The sequence below is a fragment of the Aegilops tauschii genome, unplaced genomic scaffold (assembly GCF_002575655.3).
Source record: "Aegilops tauschii subsp. strangulata cultivar AL8/78 unplaced genomic scaffold, Aet v6.0 ptg001088l_obj, whole genome shotgun sequence".
NCBI lineage: Eukaryota > Viridiplantae > Streptophyta > Magnoliopsida > Poales > Poaceae > Aegilops > Aegilops tauschii.
In genome coordinates this window covers 1-18508 of record NW_027333298.1, presented here as the reverse complement: position 1 = coordinate 18508, position 18508 = coordinate 1, and the positions used below count along the sequence as shown (strand labels likewise).

The 18508-nt window shown below is 51.1% G+C and overlaps 43 non-coding genes across 43 annotated transcripts; all 43 read right to left on the bottom strand.

The window, feature by feature from the left end:
• Positions 1-369: 369 nt before the first annotated feature.
• Positions 370-488, bottom strand: LOC141037512 (5S ribosomal RNA). The gene has a single exon (XR_012198867.1). It is a non-coding gene; the product is annotated as a 5S ribosomal RNA (ribosomal RNA).
• A 302-nt stretch (positions 489-790) lies between these two features.
• LOC141037511 (5S ribosomal RNA) lies at positions 791-909 on the bottom strand. The gene has a single exon (XR_012198866.1). It is a non-coding gene; the product is annotated as a 5S ribosomal RNA (ribosomal RNA).
• A 302-nt stretch (positions 910-1211) lies between these two features.
• Positions 1212-1330, bottom strand: LOC141037510 (5S ribosomal RNA). Its single transcript, XR_012198865.1, has one exon. It is a non-coding gene; the product is annotated as a 5S ribosomal RNA (ribosomal RNA).
• A 302-nt stretch (positions 1331-1632) lies between these two features.
• On the bottom strand, positions 1633-1751 carry LOC141037509 (5S ribosomal RNA). Its single transcript, XR_012198864.1, has one exon. It is a non-coding gene; the product is annotated as a 5S ribosomal RNA (ribosomal RNA).
• Positions 1752-2053: 302 nt separating this feature from the next.
• Positions 2054-2172, bottom strand: LOC141037508 (5S ribosomal RNA). Its single transcript, XR_012198863.1, has one exon. It is a non-coding gene; the product is annotated as a 5S ribosomal RNA (ribosomal RNA).
• A 302-nt stretch (positions 2173-2474) lies between these two features.
• On the bottom strand, positions 2475-2593 carry LOC141037507 (5S ribosomal RNA). The gene has a single exon (XR_012198862.1). It is a non-coding gene; the product is annotated as a 5S ribosomal RNA (ribosomal RNA).
• A 302-nt stretch (positions 2594-2895) lies between these two features.
• Positions 2896-3014, bottom strand: LOC141037506 (5S ribosomal RNA). Its single transcript, XR_012198861.1, has one exon. It is a non-coding gene; the product is annotated as a 5S ribosomal RNA (ribosomal RNA).
• Positions 3015-3316: 302 nt separating this feature from the next.
• Positions 3317-3435, bottom strand: LOC141037505 (5S ribosomal RNA). Its single transcript, XR_012198860.1, has one exon. It is a non-coding gene; the product is annotated as a 5S ribosomal RNA (ribosomal RNA).
• A 302-nt stretch (positions 3436-3737) lies between these two features.
• On the bottom strand, positions 3738-3856 carry LOC141037503 (5S ribosomal RNA). Its single transcript, XR_012198858.1, has one exon. It is a non-coding gene; the product is annotated as a 5S ribosomal RNA (ribosomal RNA).
• Positions 3857-4158: 302 nt separating this feature from the next.
• Positions 4159-4277, bottom strand: LOC141037502 (5S ribosomal RNA). Its single transcript, XR_012198857.1, has one exon. It is a non-coding gene; the product is annotated as a 5S ribosomal RNA (ribosomal RNA).
• A 302-nt stretch (positions 4278-4579) lies between these two features.
• LOC141037501 (5S ribosomal RNA) lies at positions 4580-4698 on the bottom strand. Its single transcript, XR_012198856.1, has one exon. It is a non-coding gene; the product is annotated as a 5S ribosomal RNA (ribosomal RNA).
• Positions 4699-5000: 302 nt separating this feature from the next.
• On the bottom strand, positions 5001-5119 carry LOC141037500 (5S ribosomal RNA). The gene has a single exon (XR_012198855.1). It is a non-coding gene; the product is annotated as a 5S ribosomal RNA (ribosomal RNA).
• A 302-nt stretch (positions 5120-5421) lies between these two features.
• LOC141037499 (5S ribosomal RNA) lies at positions 5422-5540 on the bottom strand. Its single transcript, XR_012198854.1, has one exon. It is a non-coding gene; the product is annotated as a 5S ribosomal RNA (ribosomal RNA).
• A 302-nt stretch (positions 5541-5842) lies between these two features.
• LOC141037498 (5S ribosomal RNA) lies at positions 5843-5961 on the bottom strand. Its single transcript, XR_012198853.1, has one exon. It is a non-coding gene; the product is annotated as a 5S ribosomal RNA (ribosomal RNA).
• Positions 5962-6263: 302 nt separating this feature from the next.
• On the bottom strand, positions 6264-6382 carry LOC141037497 (5S ribosomal RNA). The gene has a single exon (XR_012198852.1). It is a non-coding gene; the product is annotated as a 5S ribosomal RNA (ribosomal RNA).
• Positions 6383-6684: 302 nt separating this feature from the next.
• LOC141037496 (5S ribosomal RNA) lies at positions 6685-6803 on the bottom strand. The gene has a single exon (XR_012198851.1). It is a non-coding gene; the product is annotated as a 5S ribosomal RNA (ribosomal RNA).
• Positions 6804-7105: 302 nt separating this feature from the next.
• On the bottom strand, positions 7106-7224 carry LOC141037495 (5S ribosomal RNA). The gene has a single exon (XR_012198850.1). It is a non-coding gene; the product is annotated as a 5S ribosomal RNA (ribosomal RNA).
• Positions 7225-7526: 302 nt separating this feature from the next.
• On the bottom strand, positions 7527-7645 carry LOC141037494 (5S ribosomal RNA). The gene has a single exon (XR_012198849.1). It is a non-coding gene; the product is annotated as a 5S ribosomal RNA (ribosomal RNA).
• Positions 7646-7947: 302 nt separating this feature from the next.
• LOC141037492 (5S ribosomal RNA) lies at positions 7948-8066 on the bottom strand. Its single transcript, XR_012198847.1, has one exon. It is a non-coding gene; the product is annotated as a 5S ribosomal RNA (ribosomal RNA).
• Positions 8067-8368: 302 nt separating this feature from the next.
• Positions 8369-8487, bottom strand: LOC141037491 (5S ribosomal RNA). The gene has a single exon (XR_012198846.1). It is a non-coding gene; the product is annotated as a 5S ribosomal RNA (ribosomal RNA).
• A 302-nt stretch (positions 8488-8789) lies between these two features.
• Positions 8790-8908, bottom strand: LOC141037490 (5S ribosomal RNA). The gene has a single exon (XR_012198845.1). It is a non-coding gene; the product is annotated as a 5S ribosomal RNA (ribosomal RNA).
• Positions 8909-9210: 302 nt separating this feature from the next.
• On the bottom strand, positions 9211-9329 carry LOC141037489 (5S ribosomal RNA). Its single transcript, XR_012198844.1, has one exon. It is a non-coding gene; the product is annotated as a 5S ribosomal RNA (ribosomal RNA).
• Positions 9330-9631: 302 nt separating this feature from the next.
• LOC141037488 (5S ribosomal RNA) lies at positions 9632-9750 on the bottom strand. Its single transcript, XR_012198843.1, has one exon. It is a non-coding gene; the product is annotated as a 5S ribosomal RNA (ribosomal RNA).
• Positions 9751-10052: 302 nt separating this feature from the next.
• Positions 10053-10171, bottom strand: LOC141037487 (5S ribosomal RNA). The gene has a single exon (XR_012198842.1). It is a non-coding gene; the product is annotated as a 5S ribosomal RNA (ribosomal RNA).
• A 302-nt stretch (positions 10172-10473) lies between these two features.
• Positions 10474-10592, bottom strand: LOC141037486 (5S ribosomal RNA). Its single transcript, XR_012198841.1, has one exon. It is a non-coding gene; the product is annotated as a 5S ribosomal RNA (ribosomal RNA).
• Positions 10593-10894: 302 nt separating this feature from the next.
• LOC141037485 (5S ribosomal RNA) lies at positions 10895-11013 on the bottom strand. The gene has a single exon (XR_012198840.1). It is a non-coding gene; the product is annotated as a 5S ribosomal RNA (ribosomal RNA).
• A 302-nt stretch (positions 11014-11315) lies between these two features.
• Positions 11316-11434, bottom strand: LOC141037484 (5S ribosomal RNA). The gene has a single exon (XR_012198839.1). It is a non-coding gene; the product is annotated as a 5S ribosomal RNA (ribosomal RNA).
• Positions 11435-11736: 302 nt separating this feature from the next.
• Positions 11737-11855, bottom strand: LOC141037483 (5S ribosomal RNA). Its single transcript, XR_012198838.1, has one exon. It is a non-coding gene; the product is annotated as a 5S ribosomal RNA (ribosomal RNA).
• A 303-nt stretch (positions 11856-12158) lies between these two features.
• On the bottom strand, positions 12159-12277 carry LOC141037481 (5S ribosomal RNA). The gene has a single exon (XR_012198836.1). It is a non-coding gene; the product is annotated as a 5S ribosomal RNA (ribosomal RNA).
• A 302-nt stretch (positions 12278-12579) lies between these two features.
• On the bottom strand, positions 12580-12698 carry LOC141037480 (5S ribosomal RNA). The gene has a single exon (XR_012198835.1). It is a non-coding gene; the product is annotated as a 5S ribosomal RNA (ribosomal RNA).
• A 302-nt stretch (positions 12699-13000) lies between these two features.
• Positions 13001-13119, bottom strand: LOC141037479 (5S ribosomal RNA). The gene has a single exon (XR_012198834.1). It is a non-coding gene; the product is annotated as a 5S ribosomal RNA (ribosomal RNA).
• Positions 13120-13421: 302 nt separating this feature from the next.
• LOC141037478 (5S ribosomal RNA) lies at positions 13422-13540 on the bottom strand. The gene has a single exon (XR_012198833.1). It is a non-coding gene; the product is annotated as a 5S ribosomal RNA (ribosomal RNA).
• A 302-nt stretch (positions 13541-13842) lies between these two features.
• LOC141037477 (5S ribosomal RNA) lies at positions 13843-13961 on the bottom strand. The gene has a single exon (XR_012198832.1). It is a non-coding gene; the product is annotated as a 5S ribosomal RNA (ribosomal RNA).
• A 302-nt stretch (positions 13962-14263) lies between these two features.
• Positions 14264-14382, bottom strand: LOC141037476 (5S ribosomal RNA). Its single transcript, XR_012198831.1, has one exon. It is a non-coding gene; the product is annotated as a 5S ribosomal RNA (ribosomal RNA).
• Positions 14383-14684: 302 nt separating this feature from the next.
• LOC141037475 (5S ribosomal RNA) lies at positions 14685-14803 on the bottom strand. Its single transcript, XR_012198830.1, has one exon. It is a non-coding gene; the product is annotated as a 5S ribosomal RNA (ribosomal RNA).
• A 302-nt stretch (positions 14804-15105) lies between these two features.
• On the bottom strand, positions 15106-15224 carry LOC141037474 (5S ribosomal RNA). The gene has a single exon (XR_012198829.1). It is a non-coding gene; the product is annotated as a 5S ribosomal RNA (ribosomal RNA).
• A 302-nt stretch (positions 15225-15526) lies between these two features.
• LOC141037473 (5S ribosomal RNA) lies at positions 15527-15645 on the bottom strand. The gene has a single exon (XR_012198828.1). It is a non-coding gene; the product is annotated as a 5S ribosomal RNA (ribosomal RNA).
• Positions 15646-15949: 304 nt separating this feature from the next.
• Positions 15950-16068, bottom strand: LOC141037472 (5S ribosomal RNA). Its single transcript, XR_012198827.1, has one exon. It is a non-coding gene; the product is annotated as a 5S ribosomal RNA (ribosomal RNA).
• Positions 16069-16370: 302 nt separating this feature from the next.
• LOC141037513 (5S ribosomal RNA) lies at positions 16371-16489 on the bottom strand. Its single transcript, XR_012198868.1, has one exon. It is a non-coding gene; the product is annotated as a 5S ribosomal RNA (ribosomal RNA).
• A 302-nt stretch (positions 16490-16791) lies between these two features.
• Positions 16792-16910, bottom strand: LOC141037504 (5S ribosomal RNA). Its single transcript, XR_012198859.1, has one exon. It is a non-coding gene; the product is annotated as a 5S ribosomal RNA (ribosomal RNA).
• A 302-nt stretch (positions 16911-17212) lies between these two features.
• LOC141037493 (5S ribosomal RNA) lies at positions 17213-17331 on the bottom strand. Its single transcript, XR_012198848.1, has one exon. It is a non-coding gene; the product is annotated as a 5S ribosomal RNA (ribosomal RNA).
• A 302-nt stretch (positions 17332-17633) lies between these two features.
• Positions 17634-17752, bottom strand: LOC141037482 (5S ribosomal RNA). The gene has a single exon (XR_012198837.1). It is a non-coding gene; the product is annotated as a 5S ribosomal RNA (ribosomal RNA).
• A 302-nt stretch (positions 17753-18054) lies between these two features.
• LOC141037471 (5S ribosomal RNA) lies at positions 18055-18173 on the bottom strand. Its single transcript, XR_012198826.1, has one exon. It is a non-coding gene; the product is annotated as a 5S ribosomal RNA (ribosomal RNA).
• Positions 18174-18508: the final 335 nt, after the last annotated feature.

The following is an 18508-nucleotide window of genomic DNA, read 5'->3' as shown; positions in this document are numbered from 1 at the left end:
GCCCAAGCACGCTTAACTTCGGAGTTCTGATGGGATCCGGTGCTTTAGTGCTGGTATGATCGCATCCGACATGTTACCCCCGTCTTCGTCCCTTATGCTTGCCCCTCCCAGCTCCACTACACACACGATTGCACATTCCTTTGGCCGCTCCCGCTCAACTACGGAGACGAGTTTTACCACGGTTCAACCGCACCAGTGCCTATTTACCATGGTTTCGACCCCTTTCAGAACACGCTTGCCGCCGCTAGACGCGTGAATAATGAGCAGCGAGCTAAAACTTACCGTAAACGTGCAAAATAATAAAACGTGCTAAACATACGTCGCGCTCGTGCGTTTTGTTTTGCACGCGGTGCAAAACAAATTAAAAAGGGAATGCAACACGAGGACTTCCCAGGAGGTCACCCATCCTAGTACTACTCTCGCCCAAGCACGCTTAACTTCGGAGTTCTGATGGGATCCGGTGCTTTAGTGCTGGTATGATCGCATCCGACATGTTACCCCCGTCTTCGTCCCTTATGCTTGCCCCTCCCAGCTCCACTACACACACGATTGCACATTCCTTTGGCCGCTCCCGCTCAACTACGGAGACGAGTTTTACCACGGTTCAACCGCACCAGTGCCTATTTACCATGGTTTCGACCCCTTTCAGAACACGCTTGCCGCCGCTAGACGCGTGAATAATGAGCAGCGAGCTAAAACTTACCGTAAACGTGCAAAATAATAAAACGTGCTAAACATACGTCGCGCTCGTGCGTTTTGTTTTGCACGCGGTGCAAAACAAATTAAAAAGGGAATGCAACACGAGGACTTCCCAGGAGGTCACCCATCCTAGTACTACTCTCGCCCAAGCACGCTTAACTTCGGAGTTCTGATGGGATCCGGTGCTTTAGTGCTGGTATGATCGCATCCGACATGTTACCCCCGTCTTCGTCCCTTATGCTTGCCCCTCCCAGCTCCACTACACACACGATTGCACATTCCTTTGGCCGCTCCCGCTCAACTACGGAGACGAGTTTTACCACGGTTCAACCGCACCAGTGCCTATTTACCATGGTTTCGACCCCTTTCAGAACACGCTTGCCGCCGCTAGACGCGTGAATAATGAGCAGCGAGCTAAAACTTACCGTAAACGTGCAAAATAATAAAACGTGCTAAACATACGTCGCGCTCGTGCGTTTTGTTTTGCACGCGGTGCAAAACAAATTAAAAAGGGAATGCAACACGAGGACTTCCCAGGAGGTCACCCATCCTAGTACTACTCTCGCCCAAGCACGCTTAACTTCGGAGTTCTGATGGGATCCGGTGCTTTAGTGCTGGTATGATCGCATCCGACATGTTACCCCCGTCTTCGTCCCTTATGCTTGCCCCTCCCAGCTCCACTACACACACGATTGCACATTCCTTTGGCCGCTCCCGCTCAACTACGGAGACGAGTTTTACCACGGTTCAACCGCACCAGTGCCTATTTACCATGGTTTCGACCCCTTTCAGAACACGCTTGCCGCCGCTAGACGCGTGAATAATGAGCAGCGAGCTAAAACTTACCGTAAACGTGCAAAATAATAAAACGTGCTAAACATACGTCGCGCTCGTGCGTTTTGTTTTGCACGCGGTGCAAAACAAATTAAAAAGGGAATGCAACACGAGGACTTCCCAGGAGGTCACCCATCCTAGTACTACTCTCGCCCAAGCACGCTTAACTTCGGAGTTCTGATGGGATCCGGTGCTTTAGTGCTGGTATGATCGCATCCGACATGTTACCCCCGTCTTCGTCCCTTATGCTTGCCCCTCCCAGCTCCACTACACACACGATTGCACATTCCTTTGGCCGCTCCCGCTCAACTACGGAGACGAGTTTTACCACGGTTCAACCGCACCAGTGCCTATTTACCATGGTTTCGACCCCTTTCAGAACACGCTTGCCGCCGCTAGACGCGTGAATAATGAGCAGCGAGCTAAAACTTACCGTAAACGTGCAAAATAATAAAACGTGCTAAACATACGTCGCGCTCGTGCGTTTTGTTTTGCACGCGGTGCAAAACAAATTAAAAAGGGAATGCAACACGAGGACTTCCCAGGAGGTCACCCATCCTAGTACTACTCTCGCCCAAGCACGCTTAACTTCGGAGTTCTGATGGGATCCGGTGCTTTAGTGCTGGTATGATCGCATCCGACATGTTACCCCCGTCTTCGTCCCTTATGCTTGCCCCTCCCAGCTCCACTACACACACGATTGCACATTCCTTTGGCCGCTCCCGCTCAACTACGGAGACGAGTTTTACCACGGTTCAACCGCACCAGTGCCTATTTACCATGGTTTCGACCCCTTTCAGAACACGCTTGCCGCCGCTAGACGCGTGAATAATGAGCAGCGAGCTAAAACTTACCGTAAACGTGCAAAATAATAAAACGTGCTAAACATACGTCGCGCTCGTGCGTTTTGTTTTGCACGCGGTGCAAAACAAATTAAAAAGGGAATGCAACACGAGGACTTCCCAGGAGGTCACCCATCCTAGTACTACTCTCGCCCAAGCACGCTTAACTTCGGAGTTCTGATGGGATCCGGTGCTTTAGTGCTGGTATGATCGCATCCGACATGTTACCCCCGTCTTCGTCCCTTATGCTTGCCCCTCCCAGCTCCACTACACACACGATTGCACATTCCTTTGGCCGCTCCCGCTCAACTACGGAGACGAGTTTTACCACGGTTCAACCGCACCAGTGCCTATTTACCATGGTTTCGACCCCTTTCAGAACACGCTTGCCGCCGCTAGACGCGTGAATAATGAGCAGCGAGCTAAAACTTACCGTAAACGTGCAAAATAATAAAACGTGCTAAACATACGTCGCGCTCGTGCGTTTTGTTTTGCACGCGGTGCAAAACAAATTAAAAAGGGAATGCAACACGAGGACTTCCCAGGAGGTCACCCATCCTAGTACTACTCTCGCCCAAGCACGCTTAACTTCGGAGTTCTGATGGGATCCGGTGCTTTAGTGCTGGTATGATCGCATCCGACATGTTACCCCCGTCTTCGTCCCTTATGCTTGCCCCTCCCAGCTCCACTACACACACGATTGCACATTCCTTTGGCCGCTCCCGCTCAACTACGGAGACGAGTTTTACCACGGTTCAACCGCACCAGTGCCTATTTACCATGGTTTCGACCCCTTTCAGAACACGCTTGCCGCCGCTAGACGCGTGAATAATGAGCAGCGAGCTAAAACTTACCGTAAACGTGCAAAATAATAAAACGTGCTAAACATACGTCGCGCTCGTGCGTTTTGTTTTGCACGCGGTGCAAAACAAATTAAAAAGGGAATGCAACACGAGGACTTCCCAGGAGGTCACCCATCCTAGTACTACTCTCGCCCAAGCACGCTTAACTTCGGAGTTCTGATGGGATCCGGTGCTTTAGTGCTGGTATGATCGCATCCGACATGTTACCCCCGTCTTCGTCCCTTATGCTTGCCCCTCCCAGCTCCACTACACACACGATTGCACATTCCTTTGGCCGCTCCCGCTCAACTACGGAGACGAGTTTTACCACGGTTCAACCGCACCAGTGCCTATTTACCATGGTTTCGACCCCTTTCAGAACACGCTTGCCGCCGCTAGACGCGTGAATAATGAGCAGCGAGCTAAAACTTACCGTAAACGTGCAAAATAATAAAACGTGCTAAACATACGTCGCGCTCGTGCGTTTTGTTTTGCACGCGGTGCAAAACAAATTAAAAAGGGAATGCAACACGAGGACTTCCCAGGAGGTCACCCATCCTAGTACTACTCTCGCCCAAGCACGCTTAACTTCGGAGTTCTGATGGGATCCGGTGCTTTAGTGCTGGTATGATCGCATCCGACATGTTACCCCCGTCTTCGTCCCTTATGCTTGCCCCTCCCAGCTCCACTACACACACGATTGCACATTCCTTTGGCCGCTCCCGCTCAACTACGGAGACGAGTTTTACCACGGTTCAACCGCACCAGTGCCTATTTACCATGGTTTCGACCCCTTTCAGAACACGCTTGCCGCCGCTAGACGCGTGAATAATGAGCAGCGAGCTAAAACTTACCGTAAACGTGCAAAATAATAAAACGTGCTAAACATACGTCGCGCTCGTGCGTTTTGTTTTGCACGCGGTGCAAAACAAATTAAAAAGGGAATGCAACACGAGGACTTCCCAGGAGGTCACCCATCCTAGTACTACTCTCGCCCAAGCACGCTTAACTTCGGAGTTCTGATGGGATCCGGTGCTTTAGTGCTGGTATGATCGCATCCGACATGTTACCCCCGTCTTCGTCCCTTATGCTTGCCCCTCCCAGCTCCACTACACACACGATTGCACATTCCTTTGGCCGCTCCCGCTCAACTACGGAGACGAGTTTTACCACGGTTCAACCGCACCAGTGCCTATTTACCATGGTTTCGACCCCTTTCAGAACACGCTTGCCGCCGCTAGACGCGTGAATAATGAGCAGCGAGCTAAAACTTACCGTAAACGTGCAAAATAATAAAACGTGCTAAACATACGTCGCGCTCGTGCGTTTTGTTTTGCACGCGGTGCAAAACAAATTAAAAAGGGAATGCAACACGAGGACTTCCCAGGAGGTCACCCATCCTAGTACTACTCTCGCCCAAGCACGCTTAACTTCGGAGTTCTGATGGGATCCGGTGCTTTAGTGCTGGTATGATCGCATCCGACATGTTACCCCCGTCTTCGTCCCTTATGCTTGCCCCTCCCAGCTCCACTACACACACGATTGCACATTCCTTTGGCCGCTCCCGCTCAACTACGGAGACGAGTTTTACCACGGTTCAACCGCACCAGTGCCTATTTACCATGGTTTCGACCCCTTTCAGAACACGCTTGCCGCCGCTAGACGCGTGAATAATGAGCAGCGAGCTAAAACTTACCGTAAACGTGCAAAATAATAAAACGTGCTAAACATACGTCGCGCTCGTGCGTTTTGTTTTGCACGCGGTGCAAAACAAATTAAAAAGGGAATGCAACACGAGGACTTCCCAGGAGGTCACCCATCCTAGTACTACTCTCGCCCAAGCACGCTTAACTTCGGAGTTCTGATGGGATCCGGTGCTTTAGTGCTGGTATGATCGCATCCGACATGTTACCCCCGTCTTCGTCCCTTATGCTTGCCCCTCCCAGCTCCACTACACACACGATTGCACATTCCTTTGGCCGCTCCCGCTCAACTACGGAGACGAGTTTTACCACGGTTCAACCGCACCAGTGCCTATTTACCATGGTTTCGACCCCTTTCAGAACACGCTTGCCGCCGCTAGACGCGTGAATAATGAGCAGCGAGCTAAAACTTACCGTAAACGTGCAAAATAATAAAACGTGCTAAACATACGTCGCGCTCGTGCGTTTTGTTTTGCACGCGGTGCAAAACAAATTAAAAAGGGAATGCAACACGAGGACTTCCCAGGAGGTCACCCATCCTAGTACTACTCTCGCCCAAGCACGCTTAACTTCGGAGTTCTGATGGGATCCGGTGCTTTAGTGCTGGTATGATCGCATCCGACATGTTACCCCCGTCTTCGTCCCTTATGCTTGCCCCTCCCAGCTCCACTACACACACGATTGCACATTCCTTTGGCCGCTCCCGCTCAACTACGGAGACGAGTTTTACCACGGTTCAACCGCACCAGTGCCTATTTACCATGGTTTCGACCCCTTTCAGAACACGCTTGCCGCCGCTAGACGCGTGAATAATGAGCAGCGAGCTAAAACTTACCGTAAACGTGCAAAATAATAAAACGTGCTAAACATACGTCGCGCTCGTGCGTTTTGTTTTGCACGCGGTGCAAAACAAATTAAAAAGGGAATGCAACACGAGGACTTCCCAGGAGGTCACCCATCCTAGTACTACTCTCGCCCAAGCACGCTTAACTTCGGAGTTCTGATGGGATCCGGTGCTTTAGTGCTGGTATGATCGCATCCGACATGTTACCCCCGTCTTCGTCCCTTATGCTTGCCCCTCCCAGCTCCACTACACACACGATTGCACATTCCTTTGGCCGCTCCCGCTCAACTACGGAGACGAGTTTTACCACGGTTCAACCGCACCAGTGCCTATTTACCATGGTTTCGACCCCTTTCAGAACACGCTTGCCGCCGCTAGACGCGTGAATAATGAGCAGCGAGCTAAAACTTACCGTAAACGTGCAAAATAATAAAACGTGCTAAACATACGTCGCGCTCGTGCGTTTTGTTTTGCACGCGGTGCAAAACAAATTAAAAAGGGAATGCAACACGAGGACTTCCCAGGAGGTCACCCATCCTAGTACTACTCTCGCCCAAGCACGCTTAACTTCGGAGTTCTGATGGGATCCGGTGCTTTAGTGCTGGTATGATCGCATCCGACATGTTACCCCCGTCTTCGTCCCTTATGCTTGCCCCTCCCAGCTCCACTACACACACGATTGCACATTCCTTTGGCCGCTCCCGCTCAACTACGGAGACGAGTTTTACCACGGTTCAACCGCACCAGTGCCTATTTACCATGGTTTCGACCCCTTTCAGAACACGCTTGCCGCCGCTAGACGCGTGAATAATGAGCAGCGAGCTAAAACTTACCGTAAACGTGCAAAATAATAAAACGTGCTAAACATACGTCGCGCTCGTGCGTTTTGTTTTGCACGCGGTGCAAAACAAATTAAAAAGGGAATGCAACACGAGGACTTCCCAGGAGGTCACCCATCCTAGTACTACTCTCGCCCAAGCACGCTTAACTTCGGAGTTCTGATGGGATCCGGTGCTTTAGTGCTGGTATGATCGCATCCGACATGTTACCCCCGTCTTCGTCCCTTATGCTTGCCCCTCCCAGCTCCACTACACACACGATTGCACATTCCTTTGGCCGCTCCCGCTCAACTACGGAGACGAGTTTTACCACGGTTCAACCGCACCAGTGCCTATTTACCATGGTTTCGACCCCTTTCAGAACACGCTTGCCGCCGCTAGACGCGTGAATAATGAGCAGCGAGCTAAAACTTACCGTAAACGTGCAAAATAATAAAACGTGCTAAACATACGTCGCGCTCGTGCGTTTTGTTTTGCACGCGGTGCAAAACAAATTAAAAAGGGAATGCAACACGAGGACTTCCCAGGAGGTCACCCATCCTAGTACTACTCTCGCCCAAGCACGCTTAACTTCGGAGTTCTGATGGGATCCGGTGCTTTAGTGCTGGTATGATCGCATCCGACATGTTACCCCCGTCTTCGTCCCTTATGCTTGCCCCTCCCAGCTCCACTACACACACGATTGCACATTCCTTTGGCCGCTCCCGCTCAACTACGGAGACGAGTTTTACCACGGTTCAACCGCACCAGTGCCTATTTACCATGGTTTCGACCCCTTTCAGAACACGCTTGCCGCCGCTAGACGCGTGAATAATGAGCAGCGAGCTAAAACTTACCGTAAACGTGCAAAATAATAAAACGTGCTAAACATACGTCGCGCTCGTGCGTTTTGTTTTGCACGCGGTGCAAAACAAATTAAAAAGGGAATGCAACACGAGGACTTCCCAGGAGGTCACCCATCCTAGTACTACTCTCGCCCAAGCACGCTTAACTTCGGAGTTCTGATGGGATCCGGTGCTTTAGTGCTGGTATGATCGCATCCGACATGTTACCCCCGTCTTCGTCCCTTATGCTTGCCCCTCCCAGCTCCACTACACACACGATTGCACATTCCTTTGGCCGCTCCCGCTCAACTACGGAGACGAGTTTTACCACGGTTCAACCGCACCAGTGCCTATTTACCATGGTTTCGACCCCTTTCAGAACACGCTTGCCGCCGCTAGACGCGTGAATAATGAGCAGCGAGCTAAAACTTACCGTAAACGTGCAAAATAATAAAACGTGCTAAACATACGTCGCGCTCGTGCGTTTTGTTTTGCACGCGGTGCAAAACAAATTAAAAAGGGAATGCAACACGAGGACTTCCCAGGAGGTCACCCATCCTAGTACTACTCTCGCCCAAGCACGCTTAACTTCGGAGTTCTGATGGGATCCGGTGCTTTAGTGCTGGTATGATCGCATCCGACATGTTACCCCCGTCTTCGTCCCTTATGCTTGCCCCTCCCAGCTCCACTACACACACGATTGCACATTCCTTTGGCCGCTCCCGCTCAACTACGGAGACGAGTTTTACCACGGTTCAACCGCACCAGTGCCTATTTACCATGGTTTCGACCCCTTTCAGAACACGCTTGCCGCCGCTAGACGCGTGAATAATGAGCAGCGAGCTAAAACTTACCGTAAACGTGCAAAATAATAAAACGTGCTAAACATACGTCGCGCTCGTGCGTTTTGTTTTGCACGCGGTGCAAAACAAATTAAAAAGGGAATGCAACACGAGGACTTCCCAGGAGGTCACCCATCCTAGTACTACTCTCGCCCAAGCACGCTTAACTTCGGAGTTCTGATGGGATCCGGTGCTTTAGTGCTGGTATGATCGCATCCGACATGTTACCCCCGTCTTCGTCCCTTATGCTTGCCCCTCCCAGCTCCACTACACACACGATTGCACATTCCTTTGGCCGCTCCCGCTCAACTACGGAGACGAGTTTTACCACGGTTCAACCGCACCAGTGCCTATTTACCATGGTTTCGACCCCTTTCAGAACACGCTTGCCGCCGCTAGACGCGTGAATAATGAGCAGCGAGCTAAAACTTACCGTAAACGTGCAAAATAATAAAACGTGCTAAACATACGTCGCGCTCGTGCGTTTTGTTTTGCACGCGGTGCAAAACAAATTAAAAAGGGAATGCAACACGAGGACTTCCCAGGAGGTCACCCATCCTAGTACTACTCTCGCCCAAGCACGCTTAACTTCGGAGTTCTGATGGGATCCGGTGCTTTAGTGCTGGTATGATCGCATCCGACATGTTACCCCCGTCTTCGTCCCTTATGCTTGCCCCTCCCAGCTCCACTACACACACGATTGCACATTCCTTTGGCCGCTCCCGCTCAACTACGGAGACGAGTTTTACCACGGTTCAACCGCACCAGTGCCTATTTACCATGGTTTCGACCCCTTTCAGAACACGCTTGCCGCCGCTAGACGCGTGAATAATGAGCAGCGAGCTAAAACTTACCGTAAACGTGCAAAATAATAAAACGTGCTAAACATACGTCGCGCTCGTGCGTTTTGTTTTGCACGCGGTGCAAAACAAATTAAAAAGGGAATGCAACACGAGGACTTCCCAGGAGGTCACCCATCCTAGTACTACTCTCGCCCAAGCACGCTTAACTTCGGAGTTCTGATGGGATCCGGTGCTTTAGTGCTGGTATGATCGCATCCGACATGTTACCCCCGTCTTCGTCCCTTATGCTTGCCCCTCCCAGCTCCACTACACACACGATTGCACATTCCTTTGGCCGCTCCCGCTCAACTACGGAGACGAGTTTTACCACGGTTCAACCGCACCAGTGCCTATTTACCATGGTTTCGACCCCTTTCAGAACACGCTTGCCGCCGCTAGACGCGTGAATAATGAGCAGCGAGCTAAAACTTACCGTAAACGTGCAAAATAATAAAACGTGCTAAACATACGTCGCGCTCGTGCGTTTTGTTTTGCACGCGGTGCAAAACAAATTAAAAAGGGAATGCAACACGAGGACTTCCCAGGAGGTCACCCATCCTAGTACTACTCTCGCCCAAGCACGCTTAACTTCGGAGTTCTGATGGGATCCGGTGCTTTAGTGCTGGTATGATCGCATCCGACATGTTACCCCCGTCTTCGTCCCTTATGCTTGCCCCTCCCAGCTCCACTACACACACGATTGCACATTCCTTTGGCCGCTCCCGCTCAACTACGGAGACGAGTTTTACCACGGTTCAACCGCACCAGTGCCTATTTACCATGGTTTCGACCCCTTTCAGAACACGCTTGCCGCCGCTAGACGCGTGAATAATGAGCAGCGAGCTAAAACTTACCGTAAACGTGCAAAATAATAAAACGTGCTAAACATACGTCGCGCTCGTGCGTTTTGTTTTGCACGCGGTGCAAAACAAATTAAAAAGGGAATGCAACACGAGGACTTCCCAGGAGGTCACCCATCCTAGTACTACTCTCGCCCAAGCACGCTTAACTTCGGAGTTCTGATGGGATCCGGTGCTTTAGTGCTGGTATGATCGCATCCGACATGTTACCCCCGTCTTCGTCCCTTATGCTTGCCCCTCCCAGCTCCACTACACACACGATTGCACATTCCTTTGGCCGCTCCCGCTCAACTACGGAGACGAGTTTTACCACGGTTCAACCGCACCAGTGCCTATTTACCATGGTTTCGACCCCTTTCAGAACACGCTTGCCGCCGCTAGACGCGTGAATAATGAGCAGCGAGCTAAAACTTACCGTAAACGTGCAAAATAATAAAACGTGCTAAACATACGTCGCGCTCGTGCGTTTTGTTTTGCACGCGGTGCAAAACAAATTAAAAAGGGAATGCAACACGAGGACTTCCCAGGAGGTCACCCATCCTAGTACTACTCTCGCCCAAGCACGCTTAACTTCGGAGTTCTGATGGGATCCGGTGCTTTAGTGCTGGTATGATCGCATCCGACATGTTACCCCCGTCTTCGTCCCTTATGCTTGCCCCTCCCAGCTCCACTACACACACGATTGCACATTCCTTTGGCCGCTCCCGCTCAACTACGGAGACGAGTTTTACCACGGTTCAACCGCACCAGTGCCTATTTACCATGGTTTCGACCCCTTTCAGAACACGCTTGCCGCCGCTAGACGCGTGAATAATGAGCAGCGAGCTAAAACTTACCGTAAACGTGCAAAATAATAAAACGTGCTAAACATACGTCGCGCTCGTGCGTTTTGTTTTGCACGCGGTGCAAAACAAATTAAAAAGGGAATGCAACACGAGGACTTCCCAGGAGGTCACCCATCCTAGTACTACTCTCGCCCAAGCACGCTTAACTTCGGAGTTCTGATGGGATCCGGTGCTTTAGTGCTGGTATGATCGCATCCGACATGTTACCCCCGTCTTCGTCCCTTATGCTTGCCCCTCCCAGCTCCACTACACACACGATTGCACATTCCTTTGGCCGCTCCCGCTCAACTACGGAGACGAGTTTTACCACGGTTCAACCGCACCAGTGCCTATTTACCATGGTTTCGACCCCTTTCAGAACACGCTTGCCGCCGCTAGACGCGTGAATAATGAGCAGCGAGCTAAAACTTACCGTAAACGTGCAAAATAATAAAACGTGCTAAACATACGTCGCGCTCGTGCGTTTTGTTTTGCACGCGGTGCAAAACAAATTAAAAAGGGAATGCAACACGAGGACTTCCCAGGAGGTCACCCATCCTAGTACTACTCTCGCCCAAGCACGCTTAACTTCGGAGTTCTGATGGGATCCGGTGCTTTAGTGCTGGTATGATCGCATCCGACATGTTACCCCCGTCTTCGTCCCTTATGCTTGCCCCTCCCAGCTCCACTACACACACGATTGCACATTCCTTTGGCCGCTCCCGCTCAACTACGGAGACGAGTTTTACCACGGTTCAACCGCACCAGTGCCTATTTACCATGGTTTCGACCCCTTTCAGAACACGCTTGCCGCCGCTAGACGCGTGAATAATGAGCAGCGAGCTAAAACTTACCGTAAACGTGCAAAATAATAAAACGTGCTAAACATACGTCGCGCTCGTGCGTTTTGTTTTGCACGCGGTGCAAAACAAATTAAAAAGGGAATGCAACACGAGGACTTCCCAGGAGGTCACCCATCCTAGTACTACTCTCGCCCAAGCACGCTTAACTTCGGAGTTCTGATGGGATCCGGTGCTTTAGTGCTGGTATGATCGCATCCGACATGTTACCCCCGTCTTCGTCCCTTATGCTTGCCCCTCCCAGCTCCACTACACACACGATTGCACATTCCTTTGGCCGCTCCCGCTCAACTACGGAGACGAGTTTTACCACGGTTCAACCGCACCAGTGCCTATTTACCATGGTTTCGACCCCTTTCAGAACACGCTTGCCGCCGCTAGACGCGTGAATAATGAGCAGCGAGCTAAAACTTACCGTAAACGTGCAAAATAATAAAACGTGCTAAACATACGTCGCGCTCAGTGCGTTTTGTTTTGCACGCGGTGCAAAACAAATTAAAAAGGGAATGCAACACGAGGACTTCCCAGGAGGTCACCCATCCTAGTACTACTCTCGCCCAAGCACGCTTAACTTCGGAGTTCTGATGGGATCCGGTGCTTTAGTGCTGGTATGATCGCATCCGACATGTTACCCCCGTCTTCGTCCCTTATGCTTGCCCCTCCCAGCTCCACTACACACACGATTGCACATTCCTTTGGCCGCTCCCGCTCAACTACGGAGACGAGTTTTACCACGGTTCAACCGCACCAGTGCCTATTTACCATGGTTTCGACCCCTTTCAGAACACGCTTGCCGCCGCTAGACGCGTGAATAATGAGCAGCGAGCTAAAACTTACCGTAAACGTGCAAAATAATAAAACGTGCTAAACATACGTCGCGCTCGTGCGTTTTGTTTTGCACGCGGTGCAAAACAAATTAAAAAGGGAATGCAACACGAGGACTTCCCAGGAGGTCACCCATCCTAGTACTACTCTCGCCCAAGCACGCTTAACTTCGGAGTTCTGATGGGATCCGGTGCTTTAGTGCTGGTATGATCGCATCCGACATGTTACCCCCGTCTTCGTCCCTTATGCTTGCCCCTCCCAGCTCCACTACACACACGATTGCACATTCCTTTGGCCGCTCCCGCTCAACTACGGAGACGAGTTTTACCACGGTTCAACCGCACCAGTGCCTATTTACCATGGTTTCGACCCCTTTCAGAACACGCTTGCCGCCGCTAGACGCGTGAATAATGAGCAGCGAGCTAAAACTTACCGTAAACGTGCAAAATAATAAAACGTGCTAAACATACGTCGCGCTCGTGCGTTTTGTTTTGCACGCGGTGCAAAACAAATTAAAAAGGGAATGCAACACGAGGACTTCCCAGGAGGTCACCCATCCTAGTACTACTCTCGCCCAAGCACGCTTAACTTCGGAGTTCTGATGGGATCCGGTGCTTTAGTGCTGGTATGATCGCATCCGACATGTTACCCCCGTCTTCGTCCCTTATGCTTGCCCCTCCCAGCTCCACTACACACACGATTGCACATTCCTTTGGCCGCTCCCGCTCAACTACGGAGACGAGTTTTACCACGGTTCAACCGCACCAGTGCCTATTTACCATGGTTTCGACCCCTTTCAGAACACGCTTGCCGCCGCTAGACGCGTGAATAATGAGCAGCGAGCTAAAACTTACCGTAAACGTGCAAAATAATAAAACGTGCTAAACATACGTCGCGCTCGTGCGTTTTGTTTTGCACGCGGTGCAAAACAAATTAAAAAGGGAATGCAACACGAGGACTTCCCAGGAGGTCACCCATCCTAGTACTACTCTCGCCCAAGCACGCTTAACTTCGGAGTTCTGATGGGATCCGGTGCTTTAGTGCTGGTATGATCGCATCCGACATGTTACCCCCGTCTTCGTCCCTTATGCTTGCCCCTCCCAGCTCCACTACACACACGATTGCACATTCCTTTGGCCGCTCCCGCTCAACTACGGAGACGAGTTTTACCACGGTTCAACCGCACCAGTGCCTATTTACCATGGTTTCGACCCCTTTCAGAACACGCTTGCCGCCGCTAGACGCGTGAATAATGAGCAGCGAGCTAAAACTTACCGTAAACGTGCAAAATAATAAAACGTGCTAAACATACGTCGCGCTCGTGCGTTTTGTTTTGCACGCGGTGCAAAACAAATTAAAAAGGGAATGCAACACGAGGACTTCCCAGGAGGTCACCCATCCTAGTACTACTCTCGCCCAAGCACGCTTAACTTCGGAGTTCTGATGGGATCCGGTGCTTTAGTGCTGGTATGATCGCATCCGACATGTTACCCCCGTCTTCGTCCCTTATGCTTGCCCCTCCCAGCTCCACTACACACACGATTGCACATTCCTTTGGCCGCTCCCGCTCAACTACGGAGACGAGTTTTACCACGGTTCAACCGCACCAGTGCCTATTTACCATGGTTTCGACCCCTTTCAGAACACGCTTGCCGCCGCTAGACGCGTGAATAATGAGCAGCGAGCTAAAACTTACCGTAAACGTGCAAAATAATAAAACGTGCTAAACATACGTCGCGCTCGTGCGTTTTGTTTTGCACGCGGTGCAAAACAAATTAAAAAGGGAATGCAACACGAGGACTTCCCAGGAGGTCACCCATCCTAGTACTACTCTCGCCCAAGCACGCTTAACTTCGGAGTTCTGATGGGATCCGGTGCTTTAGTGCTGGTATGATCGCATCCGACATGTTACCCCCGTCTTCGTCCCTTATGCTTGCCCCTCCCAGCTCCACTACACACACGATTGCACATTCCTTTGGCCGCTCCCGCTCAACTACGGAGACGAGTTTTACCACGGTTCAACCGCACCAGTGCCTATTTACCATGGTTTCGACCCCTTTCAGAACACGCTTGCCGCCGCTAGACGCGTGAATAATGAGCAGCGAGCTAAAACTTACCGTAAACGTGCAAAATAATAAAACGTGCTAAACATACGTCGCGCTCGTGCGTTTTGTTTTGCACGCGGTGCAAAACAAATTAAAAAGGGAATGCAACACGAGGACTTCCCAGGAGGTCACCCATCCTAGTACTACTCTCGCCCAAGCACGCTTAACTTCGGAGTTCTGATGGGATCCGGTGCTTTAGTGCTGGTATGATCGCATCCGACATGTTACCCCCGTCTTCGTCCCTTATGCTTGCCCCTCCCAGCTCCACTACACACACGATTGCACATTCCTTTGGCCGCTCCCGCTCAACTACGGAGACGAGTTTTACCACGGTTCAACCGCACCAGTGCCTATTTACCATGGTTTCGACCCCTTTCAGAACACGCTTGCCGCCGCTAGACGCGTGAATAATGAGCAGCGAGCTAAAACTTACCGTAAACGTGCAAAATAATAAAACGTGCTAAACATACGTCGCGCTCGTGCGTTTTGTTTTGCACGCGGTGCAAAACAAATTAAAAAGGGAATGCAACACGAGGACTTCCCAGGAGGTCACCCATCCTAGTACTACTCTCGCCCAAGCACGCTTAACTTCGGAGTTCTGATGGGATCCGGTGCTTTAGTGCTGGTATGATCGCATCCGACATGTTACCCCCGTCTTCGTCCCTTATGCTTGCCCCTCCCAGCTCCACTACACACACGATTGCACATTCCTTTGGCCGCTCCCGCTCAACTACGGAGACGAGTTTTACCACGGTTCAACCGCACCAGTGCCTATTTACCATGGTTTCGACCCCTTTCAGAACACGCTTGCCGCCGCTAGACGCGTGAATAATGAGCAGCGAGCTAAAACTTACCGTAAACGTGCAAAATAATAAAACGTGCTAAACATACGTCGCGCTCGTGCGTTTTGTTTTGCACGCGGTGCAAAACAAATTAAAAAGGGAATGCAACACGAGGACTTCCCAGGAGGTCACCCATCCTAGTACTACTCTCGCCCAAGCACGCTTAACTTCGGAGTTCTGATGGGATCCGGTGCTTTAGTGCTGGTATGATCGCATCCGACATGTTACCCCCGTCTTCGTCCCTTATGCTTGCCCCTCCCAGCTCCACTACACACACGATTGCACATTTTCCTTTGGCCGCTCCCGCTCAACTACGGAGACGAGTTTTACCACGGTTCAACCGCACCAGTGCCTATTTACCATGGTTTCGACCCCTTTCAGAACACGCTTGCCGCCGCTAGACGCGTGAATAATGAGCAGCGAGCTAAAACTTACCGTAAACGTGCAAAATAATAAAACGTGCTAAACATACGTCGCGCTCGTGCGTTTTGTTTTGCACGCGGTGCAAAACAAATTAAAAAGGGAATGCAACACGAGGACTTCCCAGGAGGTCACCCATCCTAGTACTACTCTCGCCCAAGCACGCTTAACTTCGGAGTTCTGATGGGATCCGGTGCTTTAGTGCTGGTATGATCGCATCCGACATGTTACCCCCGTCTTCGTCCCTTATGCTTGCCCCTCCCAGCTCCACTACACACACGATTGCACATTCCTTTGGCCGCTCCCGCTCAACTACGGAGACGAGTTTTACCACGGTTCAACCGCACCAGTGCCTATTTACCATGGTTTCGACCCCTTTCAGAACACGCTTGCCGCCGCTAGACGCGTGAATAATGAGCAGCGAGCTAAAACTTACCGTAAACGTGCAAAATAATAAAACGTGCTAAACATACGTCGCGCTCGTGCGTTTTGTTTTGCACGCGGTGCAAAACAAATTAAAAAGGGAATGCAACACGAGGACTTCCCAGGAGGTCACCCATCCTAGTACTACTCTCGCCCAAGCACGCTTAACTTCGGAGTTCTGATGGGATCCGGTGCTTTAGTGCTGGTATGATCGCATCCGACATGTTACCCCCGTCTTCGTCCCTTATGCTTGCCCCTCCCAGCTCCACTACACACACGATTGCACATTCCTTTGGCCGCTCCCGCTCAACTACGGAGACGAGTTTTACCACGGTTCAACCGCACCAGTGCCTATTTACCATGGTTTCGACCCCTTTCAGAACACGCTTGCCGCCGCTAGACGCGTGAATAATGAGCAGCGAGCTAAAACTTACCGTAAACGTGCAAAATAATAAAACGTGCTAAACATACGTCGCGCTCGTGCGTTTTGTTTTGCACGCGGTGCAAAACAAATTAAAAAGGGAATGCAACACGAGGACTTCCCAGGAGGTCACCCATCCTAGTACTACTCTCGCCCAAGCACGCTTAACTTCGGAGTTCTGATGGGATCCGGTGCTTTAGTGCTGGTATGATCGCATCCGACATGTTACCCCCGTCTTCGTCCCTTATGCTTGCCCCTCCCAGCTCCACTACACACACGATTGCACATTCCTTTGGCCGCTCCCGCTCAACTACGGAGACGAGTTTTACCACGGTTCAACCGCACCAGTGCCTATTTACCATGGTTTCGACCCCTTTCAGAACACGCTTGCCGCCGCTAGACGCGTGAATAATGAGCAGCGAGCTAAAACTTACCGTAAACGTGCAAAATAATAAAACGTGCTAAACATACGTCGCGCTCGTGCGTTTTGTTTTGCACGCGGTGCAAAACAAATTAAAAAGGGAATGCAACACGAGGACTTCCCAGGAGGTCACCCATCCTAGTACTACTCTCGCCCAAGCACGCTTAACTTCGGAGTTCTGATGGGATCCGGTGCTTTAGTGCTGGTATGATCGCATCCGACATGTTACCCCCGTCTTCGTCCCTTATGCTTGCCCCTCCCAGCTCCACTACACACACGATTGCACATTCCTTTGGCCGCTCCCGCTCAACTACGGAGACGAGTTTTACCACGGTTCAACCGCACCAGTGCCTATTTACCATGGTTTCGACCCCTTTCAGAACACGCTTGCCGCCGCTAGACGCGTGAATAATGAGCAGCGAGCTAAAACTTACCGTAAACGTGCAAAATAATAAAACGTGCTAAACATACGTCGCGCTCGTGCGTTTTGTTTTGCACGCGGTGCAAAACAAATTAAAAAGGGAATGCAACACGAGGACTTCCCAGGAGGTCACCCATCCTAGTACTACTCTCGCCCAAGCACGCTTAACTTCGGAGTTCTGATGGGATCCGGTGCTTTAGTGCTGGTATGATCGCATCCGACATGTTACCCCCGTCTTCGTCCCTTATGCTTGCCCCTCCCAGCTCCACTACACACACGATTGCACATTCCTTTGGCCGCTCCCGCTCAACTACGGAGACGAGTTTTACCACGGTTCAACCGCACCAGTGCCTATTTACCATGGTTTCGACCCCTTTCAGAACACGCTTGCCGCCGCTAGACGCGTGAATAATGAGCAGCGAGCTAAAACTTACCGTAAACGTGCAAAATAATAAAACGTGCTAAACATACGTCGCGCTCGTGCGTTTTGTTTTGCACGCGGTGCAAAACAAATTAAAAAGGGAATGCAACACGAGGACTTCCCAGGAGGTCACCCATCCTAGTACTACTCTCGCCCAAGCACGCTTAACTTCGGAGTTCTGATGGGATCCGGTGCTTTAGTGCTGGTATGATCGCATCCGACATGTTACCCCCGTCTTCGTCCCTTATGCTTGCCCCTCCCAGCTCCACTACACACACGATTGCACATTCCTTTGGCCGCTCCCGCTCAACTACGGAGACGAGTTTTACCACGGTTCAACCGCACCAGTGCCTATTTACCATGGTTTCGACCCCTTTCAGAACACGCTTGCCGCCGCTAGACGCGTGAATAATGAGCAGCGAGCTAAAACTTACCGTAAACGTGCAAAATAATAAAACGTGCTAAACATACGTCGCGCTCGTGCGTTTTGTTTTGCACGCGGTGCAAAACAAATTAAAAAGGGAATGCAACACGAGGACTTCCCAGGAGGTCAC